Source organism: Arachis ipaensis, chromosome B3 (genome assembly GCF_059453495.1).
Source record: "Arachis ipaensis isolate K30076 ecotype BB chromosome B3, ASM5945349v1, whole genome shotgun sequence".
NCBI classification, from domain to species: domain Eukaryota; kingdom Viridiplantae; phylum Streptophyta; class Magnoliopsida; order Fabales; family Fabaceae; genus Arachis; species Arachis ipaensis.
In genome coordinates this window covers 90,950,886-90,970,872 of record NC_142438.1, presented here as the reverse complement: position 1 = coordinate 90,970,872, position 19,987 = coordinate 90,950,886, and the positions used below count along the sequence as shown (strand labels likewise).

Below are 19,987 nucleotides of genomic sequence, written 5' to 3'. Positions count from 1 at the left end.
CTTGGCAGTTTGCTCTTCAGTAACATCCTCATTCTCTTCAGAAGAGGAATACTCATCAGAGCTCATGAAGGACATAAGGAGGTTCAATGGGATCTCTATAGTCTCTAGATGAGCCTCAGAGTCCTTTGATTCCCCAGAGGGAAGCTCCTTATTGATCACTGGACGTCCCAGGAGGTCTTCCTCCTTGGGATTCACGTCCTCTCCTTTCCTCACATGTTCGGCCATGGCACTTATGTCAATGGCCTTGCACTCTCCTTTTGGGTTCTCTTCTGTATTGCTTGGGAGAGTACTAGGAGGGATTTCAGTGATCCTTTTACTCAGCTGGCCCACTTGTGCTTCCAAATTTCTAATGGAAGACCTTGTTTCATTCATGAAACGTACAGTGGTCTTAGATAGATCAGAGACTAGATTTGCTAAATTAGAAGCATTTTGTTCAGAGTTCTCTGTCTGTTGCTGAGTTGATGATGGAAAAGGCTTGCTATTGCTAAACCTGTTTCTTCCACCATTATTAAAGCCTTGTTGGGGCTTTTGATCCTTCCATGAGAAATTTGGATGATTTCTCCATGTTGAGTTATAGGTGTTTCCATAAGGTTCACCTAAATAATTTACCTCTGCTATTGCAGGGTTCTCAGGATCATAGGCTTCCTCTTCAGAAGATGCCTCTTGAGTACTGTTGGATGCAGCTTGCATTCCATGCAGACTCTGAGATATCATATTGACTTGCTGAGTCAATATTTTATTCTGAGCCAATATGGCATTCAGAGTATCAACCTCAAGAACTCCCTTCTTCATAGGCGTCCCATTGATTACAGGATTCCTTTCAGAAGTGTACATGAACTGGTTATTAGCAACCATGTCAATGAGTTCTTGAGCTTCTGTAGGCGTTTTCTTTAGGTGAATGGATCCACCTGCAGAAGTGTCCAGTGACATCTTTGATAGCTCAGATAAACCATCATAGAATATATCCAGGATGGTCCATTCTGAAAGCATGTCAGAAGGACACTTTTTGGTCAACTGTTTGTATCTTTCCCAAGCTTCATAGAGAGATTCACCTTCTTTCTGTCTGAAGGTTTGAACATCATCTCTAAGCTTGCTCAGCTTTTGAGGAGGAAAGTACTTGGCTAAGAAAGCCGTGACCAGCTTATCCCAAGAGTTCAGGCTGTCTTTAGGTTGAGAATCCAACCATAATCTAGCTCTGTCTCTTACAGCAAAAGGGAAAAGCATGAGCCTGTAGACTTCAGGATCTACTCCATTAGTCTTAACAGTATCACATATATGCAAGAATTCAGTTAAGAACTGAAAAGGATCTTCAGATGGAAGTCCATGAAACTTGCAGTTCTGCTGCATCAGAGAAACTAATTGAGGTTTCAGCTCAAAGTTGTTTGCTCCAATGGCAGGAATGGAGATGCTTCTTCCATGTAAATTGGAATTAGGTGCAGTAAAGTCACCAAGCATCCTCCTTGCATTATTATTATTTTCGGCTGCCATCTCCTCTGCCTGTTCGAAAATTTCTGAAAGGTTATCTCTGGATTGTTGTATTTTAGCTTCTCTTAATTTTCTCTTCAGAGTCCTTTCAGGTTCTGGATCTACTTCCACAAGAATGTTCTTATCCTTGCTCCTGCTCATATGACAAGGAAGAATGGCCAGAAAAATGATAATAATAATAGAGATCCTTTATACCACAGTATAGGGATCCCTTTGTGAGTGGAAGAGAAGGGGGAGACAAAGAATGTGATGTAAAGGAAGAAATGCAACTGTACGAATGGAAGAGATGTGAGATGAGATGTTAGGATATGAATGAATAAATAGAATAGGATGGGGGAGGGATAATTTTCGAAAATTATTTTGAAAAAGAGTTAGTGATTTTTGAAAATGGTTTTTTTGAAAATTTGTTAGTAATTTTCGAAAATTAAGTTTTAAAAAATTAAAATAATTAATAAATTAAAAAGAAATTTTGAAAAAGGGGAGAGATATTTTCGAAAATTAGAGAGAGAGAGTTAGTTAGGTGGTTTTGAAAAAGTTAAGAAACAAACAAAAAGTTAGTTAGTTAGTTGAAACAAATTTTGAAAAGATAAGAAGTTAGGAGGTTAGAGAAGATATTTTGAAAAGATATTTTTGAAAAAGATAAGATAAGAAGATATTTTTGAAAAGATATGATTGATGTTAGTTTTGAAAAAGATTTGATTTTTGAAATCACAATTAATGACTTGATTCATAAGAAATCACAAGATATGATTCTAGAACTTAAAGTTTGAATCTTTCTTAACAAGCAAGTAACAAACTTCAAATTTTTGAATCAAAACATTAATTGATTATGTTATTTTCGAAAATTTGGTCTAAAAATAAGAAAAAGATTTTTGAAAAATATTTTTGGAATTTTCGAAAATAACTAAGAATTTTGAAAAAGATTTGATTTTTGAAAAAGATTTTGAAAAAGATAAGATTTTCAAATTGAAAATTTGATTTGACTCATAAGAAACAATTTTATTTTAAAAATTTTTGAAAAAGTCAATCCAAATTTTCGAATTTGATGAGAGAAAAAGGGAGAGATATTTTTTTGATTTTTGAAATTTTTATGATGCAAGAGAAAAACACTAAAAGGATGCAATGCATGAAATTTTTAGATCAAAACATGTGATGCATCCAAGAATGCTATGAATGTCAAGATGAACACCAAGAACACTATGAATGTCATGATGAACATCAAGACACAATTTTGAAAAATTTTTAATGCAAAGAAAACATGCAAGACACCAAACTTAGAATTCTTTAATGCTTACGCACTAAGAATTCAAGAATGCATATGATAAACATGAAAAGACACAAAACAAAAAATCATCAAGATCAAACAAGAAGACTTACCAAGAACAACTTGAAGATCATGAAGAATACTATGAATGCATGATATTTTCGAAAAATGCTAGATGCATATGCAAGTGACACCAAACTTATGATATGACTCAAGACTCAAACAAGAAACAAAAAAATATTTTTTTGATTTTTATGATTTTCTAATTTTTTTGGATTTTTTTTTTCGACAATAGTATGAAAAAGAAAAAAATAAGGAGTCCAAAATTTTTAATATGAATTCCAGGAATCTTGCCATGTTAGTCTAAAGCTTCAGTCCAGGAATTAGACATGGCTCACTAGCCAGCCAAGCTTTCAAAGAAAGCTCCAGTCCAAAACACTAGACATGGCCAATGGCCAGCCAAGCTTCAGCAGGTAGATCAGGAACAGTAGCAGGTGGATTAGCTCCAACTAGCTTGCTCTTGATAACAAATTGCAAGCCTCAGTCCAAAAGAATTTAGACATGGCTTTACAGCCAGCCAGGCTGCAACATATAATTACATGGGCTGGAGTGATTAGTTGAATACCAATCCCAAAGTAGTTTGGGTATGGCTTTACAGCCAGATATGATTCAACATATTTCATGAAACACTAGAATTTATTCTTAAAAATTTTGAAGCCATAGAATAATTTATTTTTGAAAACATTTTTATTTTTTTCGAAAACAGATGAGAAAATTTTAGAAATTTTTTTGAAAAATTTTTGAAAATAAAATAAAAAGAAAATTACCTAATCTGAGCAACAAGATGAACCGTCAGTTGTCCAAACTCAAACAATCCCCGGCAACGGCGCCAAAAACTTGGTGCACGAAATTGTGATCTCCAGGCTCGAACAAATCCTGGTAATGGCTCCAAAGCTTGGTGCTCTGATCTTAATTCATAATTGTCACAACTTCGATACAACTGACCAGCAAGTGCACTGGGTCGTCCAAGTAATACCTTACGTGAGTAAGGGTCGAATCCCACGGAGATTGTTGGTATGAAGCAAGCTATGGTCACCTTGTAAATCTCAGTCAGGCAGATATAAAGTGATAATGGTGTTTTCGAATATGATATAATAAAATAGGGATAGAGATACTTATGTAAATTCATTGGCAGGGATTTCAGATAAGCGAATGGAGATGCTTTTCGTTCATCTGAACCTCTGCTTTCCTGCTATCTTCATCCAATCAGTCTTACTCCTTTCCATGGCTGGCTTTATGTGATACATCACCACTGTCAATGGCTACTTTCGGTCATCTCTCGGGAAAATGATCCAATGCCCTGTCACGGCACGGCTAATCGTCTGGAGGCATCACCCTTGCCAATGGCTTCATCTTATCCTCTCAGTGAATAATATGCTCACGCACCCTGTCACGGCACGGCTATTCATCTGTCGGTTCTCGATCATGCTGGAATAGGATTTACTATCCTTTTGCGTCTGTCACTAACGCCCTGCAATCGCGAGTTAGGAGCTCGTCACAGTCATTCAATCATTGAATCCTACTCGGAATACCACAGACAAGGTTTAGACCTTCCGGATTCTCTTGAATGCCGCCATCATTCTAGCTTACGCCACGAAGATTCTGGTTAGGAGATCTAAGAGATACTCATTCTAGCTTAATTCATGTAGAACAGAAGTGTTTGTCAGGCACGCGTTCGTAGGGGAGATGGTGATGAGCGTCACACATAATCATCACCTTCATCACGTTCTTGGGTGCGAATGGATATCTTAGAAGCGAAATAAGATGAATTGAATAGAAAACAGTAGTACTTTGCATTAATCTTTGAGGAACAGCAGAGCTCCACACCTTAATCTATGGAGTGTAGAAACTCTACCGTTAAAAATACATAAGTGAAGGTCCAGGCATGGCTGGGATGGCCAGCCCCCTAAAACGTGATCAATAGTCTCCTAAGATGAATAATGGAATAAAACTGAGACCAAAGATGCCTAATACAATAGTAAAAGGTCCTATTTATAATAAACTAGCTACTAGGGTTTACATGAGTAAGTAATTGATGCATAAATCCACTTCCGGGGCCCACTTGGTGTGTGTTTGGGCTGAGCTTAAGTGTAGCACGTGCAGAGGCCATTTGTGGAGTTGAACGCCAGTTTCTGTGCCAGTTTGGGCGTTCAACTCTGGTTTTGGATCCTTATCTGGCGCTGAACGCCAGATTTGGGCAGAAGGCTGGCGTTGAACGCCAGTTTACGTCGTCAATTCCTGGCCAAAGTATGGACTATTATATATTGCTGGAAAGCCCTGGATGTCTACTTTCCAACGCAATTGGAAGCGCGCCATTTCACGTTCTGTAGCTCCAGAAAATCTATTTTGAGTGCAGGGAGGTCAGAATCCAACAGCATCAGCAGTCCTTCTTCAACCTCTGAATCTGATTTCTGCTCAAGTCCCTCATTTTCAGCCAGAAAATACCTGAAATCACAGAAAAACACACAAACTCATAGTAAAGTCCAGAAATGTGAATTTATCATAAAAACTAATGAAAACATCCCTAAAAGTAACTAGATCCTACTAAAAACATACTAAAAACAATGCCAAAAAGCGTATAAATTATCCGCTCATCAGGGGGCAACTCTTTAAAATAAGCTTTCAGCCAACACTCCCGAACCAATTGGTTCAAGGTGCTAAGTGTTGAAGCACCCGTAAGGACTTACTTGCTCAAGTCTCTCCCCTATACATACACACCACAGGCACATGGTTTGTTTGTTTTCTTTCTTGAGACCTTGGTGTCTAGCACCTCTTTGGGTTACTAAATGCTCTGTAGTGAAGGTTACTCTTGATAGTGGACTTTCAGCTGATAATCCCAAGGTAGTTAACCCAAGTTACCAAGTGATAAGGTACCCCTAAGAGCTTATTCATCCAAGTAGATCCCTCACACAGGAGCACCACAGACACATGTCTCAAGATTAAAAACCATTGGTGCCTAGCCTTATTGCTTGTTCTTTTTCTTTTATTCCTCAACTTTGATTGTTTTTTCCATTTTTCTTATTAGGATCTTCTTATTTAGCTAGTCTTATGGGGTGTGTCTCAAGCATAGTATTCATGACAGATAGTTGTCCTCCCACCTTGTGGTTGAACCAACTTAGCTAACTTATGACTATACCATAAACTCATGAACTTATTCCATAGTATGAACTCCTCTCTAGTCTTTTGAAACACTCATTCTCTTTTTCATTTGATTCAAAAGGACAAGCATACAAGTAAGCAAAGTAAGGATGCAGTGACATAAAGACTAGCAATCATAGACCTCTTCAACCAAAAACTTAAAAGACAAAATAAAAATAATTCAAACTAACATGGAAGCAAGTTCTATTTCATACAAGATCTTCCTTATTTAAAGCATAGAGAAAGATGGACCAAAGAAGGAACTCCACCACCTTTTACTCATGTGGTTGCCTGATGAGCGGAAAATTTATACGCTTTTTGACATTGTTTTTAGTATGTTTTTAGTAGGATCTAGTTACTTTTAGGGATGTTTTCATTAATTTTTATGTTAAATTCACATTTCTGGACTTTACTATGAGTTTGTGTGTTTTTCTGTGATTTCAAGTATTTTCTGACTGAAATTGAGGGACTTGAGCAAAAATCAGATTCAGAGGTTGAAGAAGGACTGCTGATGTTGTTGGATTCTGACCTCCCTGCACTCAAAGTGGATTTTCTGGAGTTACAGCACTCAAAATGGTGCGCTTCCAATTGCGTTGGAAAGTAGACATCCAGGGCTTTCCAGCAATATATAATAGTCCATACTTTGCCTAAGTTTAGACGATGCAAACTGGCGTTCAACGCCAGCTCTCTGCCCAATTCTGGAGTTCAGCGCCAGAAAGGGATCAAAAACCAGAGTTGAACGCCAGAAATGGATCAAAACCTGGTGTTCAACTCCACAAATGGCCTTTACACGTGGAAAGTTAAAGCTCAGCCCAAGCACACACCAAGTGGGCCCCGGAAGTGGATTTATGCATCAATTACTTACTTTTGTAAACCCTAGTAGCTAATTTATTATAAATAGGACCTTTTACTATTGTATTAGACTTCTTTGGACGCCTGGCTCTTAGATCAGAGGGGCTGGCCATTCGGCCATGCCTGGACCTTTCACTTATTTATTTTCAACGGTAGAGTTTCTACACTCCATAGATTAAGGTGTGGAGCTCTGCTGTTCCTCAAAGATTAATGCAAAGTACTACTATTTTCTATTCAATTCTTCTTATTTCGCTTCTAAGATATTCATTCGCACTTCAACCTGAATGTGATGAACGTGACAATCATCACCATTCCCTATGAACGCGTGCCTGACAACCACTTTCGTTCTACATTAGATTGAATGAATATCTCTTAGATCTCTTAATCAGAATCTTCGTGGTATAAGCTACAATGATGGCGGCATTCAAGAGAATCCGGAAGGTCTAAACCTTGTCTGTGGTATTCCGAGTAGGATTCAATGATTGAATGACTGTGACTAGCTTCAAACTCGCGAGTGCTGGGCGTTAGTGACAGACGCAAAAGGATAGTAAATCCTATTCCAGCATGATCGAGAACCGACAGATGAATAGCCGTGCCGTGACAGGGTGCGTTGACCATTTTCACTGAGAGGATAAGGTGAAACCATTGACAAGGGTGATGCCTCCAGACGATTAGCCGTGCCGTGACAGGGCATTTGGATCATTTTCCCGAGAGAAGACCGAAAGTAGCCATTGACAATGGTGATGTATCACATAAAGCCAGCCATGGAAAGGAGTAAGACTGATTGGATGAAGATAGCAGGAAAGCAGAGGTTCAGAGGAACGAAAGCATCTCTATTCGCTTATCTGAAATTCTCACCAATAAATTACATAAGTATTTCTATCCCTATTTTATTAATTATTTTCGAAAACTCCATTACTATTTTATATCCGCCTGACTGAGATTTACAAGGTGACCATAGCTTGCTTCATACCAACAATCTCCGTGGGATTCGACCCTTACTCACGTAAGGTATTACTTGGACGACCCAGTACACTTGCTGGTTAGTTGTGCGAAGTTGTGAACCATGGTATTGGCATCATATTTTTGGCGCCATCACCAGGGAAAGAAAGAGCAATGAATTTCACATAATCAAAGTGTAATCACAATTTCTGCGCACCATTGCCCATGCTCTCCTCCTTGCTTGTCCTCCTTGTGTCCCTCTTGAGTGCTCGTACTCCCATTCCCTTTGCTTTTTCCAATCAACTTCTTCCAGAAACCACCATCTTCCATTTTCTTCTTTAGTGTTTCCTTCTGCTGTTTTACCTTCCTTTCTTCTTGTTCTACAAAATCTTTTTGGACTTCATCATATGTAGGGATGGCATAGTGTAGATGATGCATATGATTAGACATGTAGTTCAACTTGGCCTGAGTGTTTATGTTGAACTCCTCCCTATGTAGTTGCCATCCTTCATTAAGTACAGTGAACTCATTGAATGCTTTCATCTGAGCTATTTGCTGCTGATTGAGTTCTTGCAAGTGCTTATCTTGACATTTTTGCCTCTCAGTGACTTGGTGGATGGCTTGAGTGAGCTGGGAGTATTGTTCCTGTTGCTGCTCCATTTGTTGTTTCTGCCATTCTTCTTGTCAGCTCATCCAGTTGGACTGAAGGTTTAGTATTTGCTCTTGTCCTTCCATCTGTCTCGTCCCTAAATCTTCAATGGCTCTTAGAAGGTGGTTCATATTCAAGTCGGCTGGGTCATGATGCTCTTCTTGTTGGTATTCTTCCTGATGATGCTCCTCTTGGTGAGCTCCTTCTTTCACTTTTAGCTTCCCTATTTGTGGCCTTCTTTGTTGCTGAGCAGGTGTAGTATAGACCAGATGCTGGATTGTCATTAGCCTCCCAGGGTTCACCCAGTCTGGATTGCTATCCTCAAAGACCACCTTGGCCTTTGTGCACAATCTGAGAATGGTGCTGGAGTACCAAAGACTGGCACCTAATTCAAGTTTCTCAGCTGAATCTTGAATTCCCTCAGCTATCAGTTCATGCACATTGATTTCTCCACCTTGTACTAGGCAATGTACCATAGTTGCTCGATTAATATTGACCTCTGAATTATTTGCAGCTGGGAGGATAGACCTCCTCACGAGTTCAAACCACCCCTTGGCTTCTGGGCTAAGGTCTCCCCTCTTGATGAACCGGGGTCTCCCATCTCCATACCTTTCCCAGTCAGCTGCTATAACACAGATGTCAGTCACGATTTCTGTGAGCTCATCATTGTCTTAGCTTTTACTTATCCTTGCATGATAACTGGGCTCATCAAAATATGGTGATTTCAGGTGAAGAGTTCTTGTTATAGCATTTGGGCTGAAGTCCACCTCCTTTCCTCTTACATAGCTTTTGAAGGTTGGAGCTCTGGTTTTGTCTTCTCTAACCATATTTGCGTAGAACTCTTTGATGAGGTTTGCATTGATCTTCCCCTCTGGATCAGTGAGCCTTTGCCACCCTCTTTTTTCAATTTTCTCCCGAATCTGTGGGCACTCGTCTTCATTGAATTGGAAGGTCAACTCGGGCAGTATCTTTTTGAGCTTTATCCGCTCAAATTTACGTTTATGGAAGGCAGTTTTGAATCTCTTCTCATCGAAAAGAATGCTCTCCATTGGTTCCTTCCTTTTTTGCCTCTTGGAGCTTGACGATGCCATGAATTTGAGTTTCTGTGTGAGGGGATTGGAAGGTAAGGATAGATGAGGAGTTTGGTTGGTTAGGATGAGGTGTGATGAAGAGATTTTTGGACGCCAAAAGTGTGAAGTGTGGAGAGTGGGAATTTGAGTGTGAGGGGTAAGTATGCACTAAGACTCACTTATATAGGGAGATTGTGAGTGAATGGAGGGTGTGGATTGATGGAATGGTTGCTTGATGGACGGTTGGGGTTGTGCATGGAGAAAGGACAAGGATCATCACTTTATGAGGGTTATTGGTTCGGTCTTCAAGAGTCTCCTTTCTTCAATGTTGCATGGCAATATTTTCCAATGCATTCCTTCTTGAGACAAGTGTGTAGTTTCTCTTCATGAAGTGGCCGAACATTTCTCCTTTAATTGTCCAATCAATCTCCTTCAATGCTCCTCTCCTTTTCCGTATAAAGATCAAATAAGAAAAGTAAGAATTAATATCATAAAAAAGATCAATTTAAATTTTACGGCTAGAACAATAAAAAGAAGAAAAGATTTTGTTTATTCATGAACTCCAACTTACTAACTAACTGTGTATCTTTATATGCACATTGGTGGCACCATGGGGTGATACCAAACTTAGTTTGGAACACTGTGACAAAAAGTTCTGTTCAAAGCTCCAAGACTAGCATACTCTCAGTTGCATTCATGCTTTCTTGGCATGCTTTGAACACCAAACTTGTTCTTCACTATATACTGCAATATAAGGATTTCACCAAGTGTTTGTCAAGTTTGGGTTGGAATTCATGAATATTGACTTATTCACTAGTAAAAGCTCATAAAACATGGGTTACCTCCCATGAAGCGCTTCTTTAGCGTCACTAGCTTGACGTTTCTCCTTCATCAGGGAGGTTGATAATGCTTCAAGTCCTCCCCTCTTGCCTTGGACTTATATCCATTGGTTGTATCAATGATCTCTACATGTTTCAAGGAGAGAACTCTGTTGATAGTGAAGACCTTAGGTAACTGAGATGGTACAGTGGGAAGATTAGGGGGGATATCTGGGAAGTAAGCTGAGATCACTTTATCCCCTGGAGAGAAGTCCTCTGTAGGGATCTTCTTGTTCCTCCACTCCCTTGGTACCTTCTTCTTTGTCCCTTTTGATGTTGCCTTGCTTTTTGTGACTTCTTCTTCTAATGGAATTTTGTTGTTGTTTCCACATGTCTCTGGTGGTTTAGGTTCCTCCAGCTTTTCCTTGAGTTGTGACAACTGCTTATTTCCTTGTTCATCTACCAAGGGCTTTCCCAGATGGGCTGGTTGTGCTTCAGTGCTTGCTTCCTCTGTCAGCATCTCATTATGATCTTTGCTTGGTTCTTTATTTTCTTGGTCTGATTCTTGTGAGAGTTTGAAGACATTAAAGCTGAGTCGTTCATCATAGATCCTCAATATTAGCTCCCCTCGCTCCACATCTATGAGTGCTCTGGCTGTAGCTAGGAATGGTCTTCCCAATATGATTGGGTGAGTGTGACTCTCTTCCATGTCCAAGATGACAAAGTCTGTGGGAAGAAAGTACTTCCCAACCTTTACCAATACATTTTCCACCACTCCTATTGCTTGTTTTTGAGTTTTGTCTGCCAGCCTTATGACTACATCTGTGGGCATTATCTCATTGATCTTCAGCCTCTTCACCAGGGATAAGGGCATTAAGTTGATGCTTGCTCCCAAATCGCAGAGTGCTTTATCAAACATTGTTTCTCCTATGGCACATGGGACATGAAAATTCCCTGGATCTTTTCTTTTCATAGGCAACTGTGGTTGAATGAGGGCACTGCACTCCTTGTTCATCACTATAGTTTGGCCTCCCTTGAGTGAGCTTTTCCTGGGAAGCAGCTCTTTCATATACTTGATGTTTGCAGGCATTTGTTGAATAGTCTTGATGAATGGTATGTTGACATGCAGAGATGCAAACAAATCTAGAAACTTTGAGTATATTCTCTTCTCCACAGCACCATTGAGCAGTTGGGGAAAAGGTGCATAGAGTCTCAGCAGCTCCTGTTGTGAGATTTCTGGTTCTTGATGATCTTTTTCTTTCTTCTCTACTGAGGTATCTTCAGGTTGTTCTGACAGCTTGCTTGGCTTGTCCTCAGTCTCCTTATCACTTATAGTGACCATCTTACAATCTTCCCATCTTACTTTCTTTGTTTCACCTCTCGGATTTTTCTCTATGTCACTTGGGAATCCATTTGTGGGTTTGGGAATTTGCTCAGAGAGATACCCCACTTGAGATTCCAACTTCTTGATTGTGTCTCCCTGGTTCTTGAAACTGGCTTGCACTTCCTCCTTGAATACCTTGTTGTCTTAAATCTCCTTGCCTATGCCTTCAAGTAGATTCTTAATCCTTGAGAGTCTATCATCAAATGATTGTAGATCGTGATTAGAGGTGGAAGGATGAGGTAAGTTGTTTTGGTTTTGATGTGGATGTGGAGAGGTGTTGTTATTGGGGTGTTGATATGGTCTAGATGTGAAATGTTGGTGGCTTACATTGTTGGGATTTGGGCGTCTTTGATCAAGGCTTTGGTCTTGTTGATTTCCCCACCCAAAGTTTGGGTGATTCCTCCATCCAGGGTTGTAGGTCTTGGAGTATGGATCATGGTTTTGCCTAGGTGAATTTCCAATGTAGTTGACTTGCTCCTGACTTCCCTCTGCTTCTTCATTCACTCCTTCTTGGGTTGTTGATTAATGAGCGGATATTTTATATGCTTTTTGGGGTTAATTTCATATAATTTTTAGTATATTTTAGTTAGTTTTTAGTTTATTTTCATTAGTTTTTAGAAAAAAATTCATATTTCTAGACTTTACTATGATTTGTGTGTTTTTATGTAATTTCAGGTATTTTTCTGGCTGAAATTGAGGGAGCTGAGTAAAAATCTGATTCAGGCTGAAAAAGGACTGCTGATGCTGTTGGATTCTGACCTCCCTGCACTCAAAGTGGATTTTCTGGAGCTACAGAACTCGAAATGGCGCGCTTCCAATTGCGTTGGAAAGTAGACATCCAGGGCTTTCCAGCAATATATAATAGTCCATACTTTGCTCAAGGATAGATGACGTAAACTGGCGTTCAATGCCAATTATCTGCCCAATTCTGGCGTCCAGCGCCAGAAAAGGATTAAAAGTTGGAGTTCAACGCCAGAAATGGATCCAAACCTGGCGTTGAACGCCCAAAACAGCCTTATGCACGTGAAATATTTAAATCTCAGCCCCAGCACATACCAAGTGGGCCCCAGAAGTGGATCGCTGCACCATCTGTCATAGTCTACTCACTCTTTGTAAACCTAGGCTACTAGTTTAGTATTTAAACAACTTTTAGAGACTTATTTTGTATCTCATGACATTTCAGATTTAAAACTTTGTACTCTTTGACGGCATGAGTCTCTAAACTCCATTGTTGGGGGTAAGGAGCTCTGGTGTGTCTCAATGAATTAATGCAAGTATTTCTGTTTTCTATTCAAACTTGCGTGTTCTTAAATAAGATATCCATTCGCGCCTAACTATGGAGAAGGTGATGATCAGTGACATTCATCTCCTTCCTCAATCCATGAACGTGTGTCTGACAACCACTTCCGTTCTACATCAGATTGAATGAATATCTCTTAGATTCCTTAATCAGAATCTCCGTGGTATAAGCTAGATTGATGGCGGCATTCATGAGAATCCGGAAAGTCTAAACCTTGTCTGTGGTATTCCGAGTAGGATTCAAGGATTGAATGACTGTGACGAGCTTCAAACTCGCGAGTGCTGGGCATAGTGACAGACGCAAAAGGAGGGTGAATCCTATTCCAGCATGATCGGGAACCTCAGATGATTAGCCGTGCTGTGACAGAGAATTTGGACCATTTTCACAAGAGGAGGGGATGTAACCATTGACAACGGTGATGCCCCAACACACAGCTTGCCATAGAAGGACGTGCATGCGTGAATCAAAGAACAGAGGAAAGCAGAGATTCAGAAGACAAAGCATCTCCAAAACTCCAACATATTCTCCATTACTGCATAACAAGTAACTTTTAACCCATGCTCTCTTGTTCATTCGCAATTCAACTGATAAATATAATTAACTTCCTGACTAAGAATTGAAAGGTAACCATAGATTGCTGCAAACCAACAATCTCCGTGGGATTCGACCCTTACTCACATAAGGTATTACTTGGACGACCCAGTGCACTTGCTGGTTAGTGGTACGAGTTGTGAAAAGTGTGATTCACAATTCGTGCACCAAGTTTTTGGCGGCGTTGCCGGGGATTGTTCGTGTTTGGACAACTGACGGCTTATTTTGTTGCTTAGATTTGGAAAAATTTCTCTTTTTAGTTTAGAGTCTCTTATTGTTGTCGTGTTAGAATTTTAGAATCCTTATTTTCCTTTTCTTAAAATCTTTTTCAAAAGAAAAAAATAATTTTTTATTAAATCTTGTGCCAAACTTTAAGTTTGGTGTTTTCTTGTTGATTTTTCTGTGTTTTTCGAAAATTTTAGTTTGGGTTTCTAAAAATTTTAAGTTTGGTGTTCTTCCTTCATGTGCTTGTGTTCTTGTGAGTCTTCAGAGTGTTCTTGAGTTTTCCTTGTGTCGTGATCTTAAAATTTTAAGTTTGGTGTTCCTTGGTGTTTTCCCTCCAAAATTTTCGAAAACAAGGAGCATTAGATCTAAAAATTTTAAGTCTTGTGCTATTTTATTGTTTTTCTCTTTCCTCACTAAATTCAAAAATATCTTTTCTCTCTAATTTTAAAACAAATTTTCGAAAATCATTTTTTAAAAAAAAATTTCAGATTTTTTTTTAAATTTAAAATCTTTTCCAAATCATATCTTTTTCAAAACTTCCTTACCACTTTCTCTCCCCTCATTTTTTCGAAAATCTTCACCTATTTTTATTTATTTTATTTTAATTTAATTTATTTTCGAAATAAATAAATAAATAAATAAATAAATAAATAAAAATAAAAATATTTTTTACATCATCTCCCTTTCTCCATCATGGATCTAAGTGGAAATGAACAGTCCAGGAGGACTCTGGGGTCATATGCTATCCCCTCTACTGCTTCATATGGGAGTAGTATCTGCATACCCTCCATTGGAGTCAGTAGCTTTGAGTTGAATCCTCAGCTCATTATCATGGTGCAGCAAAATTGCCAGTATTCCGATCTTCCACAGGAAGAACCTACAGAGTTTCTGGCACAGTTTTTACAAATTGCTGACACAGTACATGATAAGGAAATAGATCAGGATGTCTACAGACTATTACTATTCCCATTTGCTGTGAAAGATCAAGCTAAGAGGTGGTTAAATAACCAAACTAAGGCCAGCATAAGGACATGGAAACAGCTGACAGAAAAATTCCTGAATCAATATTTTCCCCCAAAACGGATGACACAGCTAAGGCTGGACATCCAAGGCTTTAAACAAGGAGATAATGAATCTCTTTATGATGCCTGGGAGAGATACAGAGAGATGCTACGAAAATGCCCCTCTGAAATGTTTTCAGAGTGGGTTCAGTTAGACATCTTCTATTATGGGCTTGCAGAAGGAGCTCAGATGTCTCTAGATTACTCAGCTGGTGGATCTATCCACATGGGAAAGACAATTGAAGAGGCTCAAGAGCTCATTGATACAGTTGCCAGGAATCAGCATCTGTACCTAAGCAGTGACCCTTCCATGAAAGAAGAGGTTAAAATAGTAACTGTTGAACTCAGTCCTGTGAAACAAGCTGCTGAATTCAATCAGCAATTGGATTTTCTAACAAAGCAATTAGCTGAATTCAAGGATAAACTACAAGAGACAAGGATGGCTAATATAAATGTGGAAGAACAATTGAAGCAAACCAAGCAGCAGCTGTCAAGACAAATAACAGAAGAATTCCAATCAGTTCAATTAAGAAGTGGGAAAACATTACATACCCCACCTCAAGGCAGCAAAGAGCTAAGGAATGAGCAAACCACCCAAAATTCACCTGAGGACAGTAAGAGCCCAGGGAAAAGTAATTCTGGCGTTAAAACGCTAGAAATTTGGTGGAAGGCTGGTGCTGAACGCCCAGACCCTGCCCAAGACTGGCGTTCAATGCCAGTAACAAGCAAGGACTGGCGTTCAACGCCAGAAACAAGCAAGGATCTGGCGTTGAACGCCCAAAATGGGCAAGATCTGGCGCTGAACGCCCAAAATGGGCGCAATTCTGGCGTTCAGACGCTAGGAACAGATAATGAGTTGGCGTCTCACGTCACTCCAGCTTCTAATTCTGGCACTCAATTGCCAGTGAGGGATCAGACACACACACGTGCTGATGACAACCCCTCTAAAAAGGCTTCTTCAACCACTTCTGTAGGCAATAAACCTACAGCAACTAAGGTTGAAGAATATAAAGCCAAGATACCTTATCCTCAAAAACTCCGGAAAGAGGAGCAGGATAAGCAATTTGCTCGCTTTGCAGATTATCTCAGGACTCTTGAAATAAAGATTCCATTTGCAGAAGCACTTGAGCAAATACCTTCTTATGCCAAGTTCATGAAAGAGATCTTGAGTCATAAAAAGGATTAGAGAGAAACTGAAAGAGTTCTCCTCACTGAAGAATGCAGTGCAGTCATTCTGAAAAGCTTTCTTGAGAAGCTTAAAGACCCTGGGAGTTTTCTGATACCATGCATATTAGAAGGTCAATGCACCAAGATAGCTTTATGCGATCTTGGGGCAAGCATCAACCTAATACCTGCATCCACTATTAGAAAACTTGGCTTAACTGAAGAAGTTAAACCAACCCGGATATGTCTCCAACTTGCTGATGGCTCCACTAAATACCCATCAGGCGTGATTGAAGACATGATTGTCAGAGTTGGGCCATTCGCCTTTCCCACTGACTTTGTTGTGCTGGAAATGGAGGAGCACAATAGTGCTACTCTCATTCTAGGAAGACCCTTCCTAGCAACTGGACGATCCCTCATTGGCGTCCAACAGGGGGAAATAACCCTGAGAGTCAATGATGATGAGTTTAAGTTGAACGCTGTCAAAGCCATGCAGCATCCTGACATATCAAAAGACTGCATGAAAGTTGATCTTATTGACTCTTTGGTAGAAGAGATCAACATGGCTGAGAGTTTCGAATCAGAGTTGGAAAACATCTTTAAAGATGTTCAGCCTGATTTAGAGGATTCAGAGGACATGAAAGAGCCTCTGAAAATTCTTCTGGAAGAAGAAAAACCTCCTAAACCCGAGCTCAAGCCATTACCACCATCCTTGAAATATGCATTTCTGGGAGAAGGTGACACTTTTCTAGTGATCATAAGCTCTGCCTTAAATTCACAGGAAGAGGAAGCACTTATTCAAGTGCTAAGGACACACAAGACAGCTCTTGGGTGGTCCATAGGTGACCTTAAGGGCATAAGCCCAGCTAGATGCATGCACAAAATCTTATTGGAGGATAATGCTAAACCAGTGGTTCAACCACAGAGGCGGCTAAATCCAGCCATGAAAGAAGTGGTACAGAAAGAGGTCACCAAACTACTAGAGGCTGGGATTATTTATCCTATTTCTGATAGCTCCTGGGTGAGCCCTGTCCAAGTCGTCCCAAAAAAGGGAGGCATGATAGTGATTCATAATGAAAAAAATGAATTGGTTCCTACAAGAATAGTTACAGGGTGGCGCATGTGTATTGACTACAGAAGACTCAATACAGCCACGAGAAAGGATTATTTTCCTTTACCATTCATAGACCAGATGCTAGAAAGACTAGCAGGTCATGATTATTACTGCTTCTTGGACGGCTACTCAGGCTATAACCAGATTGCAGTAGATTCTCAGGATCAAGAGAAAACAGCATTCACATGTCCATCTGGAGTGTTTGCTTATAGAAGGATGCCATTTGGGCTGTGTAATGCGCCTGCAACCTTCCAGAGATGTATGCTCTCTATTTTCTCTGATATGGTGGAAAAATTTCTGGAAGTTTTCATGGATGACTTCTCAGTATATGGAGACTCATTCAGCTGCTGTCTTGATCACCTAAAACTTGTTCTGAAAAGATGCCACGAGACCAACCTAGTTTTAAACTGGGAAAAATGTCACTTCATGGTGACTGAAGGGATTGTTCTTGGGCATAAAATCTCAAACAAGGGAATAGAGGTGGATCAAGAAAAAATAGAGGTAATTGAAAAATTACCACCACCTGCCAATGTTAAGGCAATCAGAAGCTTTCTAGGGCACGCAGGATTCTATAGGAGGTTTATAAAGGATTTTTCAAAAATCTCAAAACCTCTAAGCAATCTGCTAGCTGCTGATATGCCATTTGTGTTTGACACAGAGTGCCTGCAGGCGTTTGAAATGCTGAAAGCTAAGCTGGTCACAGCACCAGTCATTTCTGCACCAGACTGGACATTACCATTTGAGCTAATGTGTGATGCCAGTGATCACGCCATTGGTGCATTGTTGGGACAGAGGCATGACAAGCTTCTGCACCTCATTTATTACGCTAGTCGCGTTCTAAATGATGCCCAGAAAAATTACACAACCACAAAAAAAGAATTACTTGCAGTGGTTTATGCCATTGACAAGTTCAGATCATACTTAGTAGGATCAAAAGTGATTGTGTATACTGATCATGCTACTCTTAAATATCTACTCACAAAGCAAGATTCAAAACCTAGGCTCATCAGATGGGTGTTGCTTCTGCAAGAGTTTGATATAGAAATAAGAGACAGAAAAGGGACAGAGAACCAAGTGGCCGATCATCTATCCCGGATAGAGCCAGTAGAAGGGACGCCCCTCCCCTCTCTTGAGATCTCTGAGACTTTTCCGGATGAGCATTTATTTGCCATTCAGGAAACACCATGGTTTGCCGATATTGCAAACTATAAAGCTGCAAGGTTCATACCCAAGGAGTACAACAGGATACAAAAGAAGAAATTAATTATTGATGCAAATTACTACTTGTGGGATGAACCTTATCTCTTTAAGAGATGTGCAGACGGAATAATCCGTAGGTGTGTGCCTAGAGAAGAAGCACAGAGGATCCTGTGGCATTGCCATGGATCTCAATATGGAGGCCATTTCGGAGGTGAGCGAACAGCCACCAAGGTCCTCCAATGTGGCTTCTATTGGCCCACACTCTATAAAGATTCCCGAGAGTTTGTACGTAACTGTGACAGTTGCCAAAGAGCTGGTAATCTGCCTCATGGTTACGCCATGCCTCAACAAGGAATCTTGGAAATTGAGTTGTTTGACGTATGGGGAATTGACTTCATGGGACCTTTCCCACCATCATACTCAAACACTTATATTCTGGTGGCAGTTGACTATGTATCAAAATGGGTTGAGGCCATTGCCACACCCACCAATGATACTAAAACAGTGCTGAAGTTCCTCCAGAAACATATCTTTAGCAGGTTTGGTGTCCCTAGAGTACTAATCAGTGATGGGGGCACTCACTTCTGCAATAAACAGCTTTACTCTGCCATGGTTCGGTATGGAATTCGCCATAAGGTGGCTACTCCATATCATCCACAAACTAATGGGCAAGCTAAAGTCTCTAACAGAGAATTAAAGAGAATCCTAGAACGGACAGTAAGTACCCATAGAAAGGATTGGGCACGGAGCTTGGATGATGCTCTGTGGGCTTACAGAACAGCATTCAAGACCCCTATAGGGACCTCTCCATACCAACTTGTGTATGGTAAGGCATGTCATCTGCCCGTGGAACTGGAACATAAAGCCTATTGGGCAACCAGATTCCTAAACTTTGATGCCAAATTAGCAGGAGAAAAAAGATTGCTCCAACTAAATGAGCTAGAGGAGTTCAGATTCACAGCTTTTGAAAATGCCAAGCTTTATAAAGAGAAATAAAAAAAGTGGCATGACAGAAAACTGTCATCTAGAATCTTTGAGTCAGGACAGAAGGTTCTGCTGTTCAACTCTAGACTCAGGCTATTCCCCAGGAAATTGAAATCCCGGTGGAGGGGACCATACGTGATTACAAGTGTATCACCATATGGTTATGTGGAGCTTCAAGATATTGATTCTGATAAGAGGTTCATTGTCAATGGACAGAGAATCAAGCACTATCTTGAAGGCAACGTTGAGCAAGAGTGCTCAAGGCTGAAGCTAGACTAAAAGTTTAGCAAGGTTCAGCTAAAGACAATAAAGAAGCGCTTGCTGGGAGGCAACCCAGCCATGGGGCATCAATCCTCCAAGAATTTTGCCCTATTTCTATTTTTATTTTTATTTGTTTATATAGAGTTCATTGATAACAAGGTAAAGAATAAATTGCATAAGTTCACAGGGTTACAGAAGGAATCTGCACGCAAAACAGAGAAAAAGAGCTCACTGGCAAGAAAACGCCAGTAAGAGCCTATTTTGGGCATTCAGCGCCCAAAAAGGGGCAGCCAGTGGGCGCTGAACGCCAGTAAGGATAGCAACCTGGCGTTCAACGCCAGTAAGGATAGCAACCTGGCGTTCAACGCCAGAAAAGGGCAACAACTGGGCGTTGAACGCCCAGGAGATCAGCATTTGGACGTTGA

At 40.1% G+C, this 19,987-nt stretch overlaps 1 non-coding gene across 1 annotated transcript; it reads left to right on the top strand.

The window, feature by feature from the left end:
- Nucleotides 1-984: 984 nt before the first annotated feature.
- Nucleotides 985-1,092, top strand: LOC148571545 (small nucleolar RNA R71). Its single transcript, XR_015907978.1, has one exon. It is a non-coding gene; the product is annotated as a small nucleolar RNA R71 (small nucleolar RNA).
- The last annotated feature ends 18,895 nt before the right edge of the window (nt 1,093-19,987 follow it).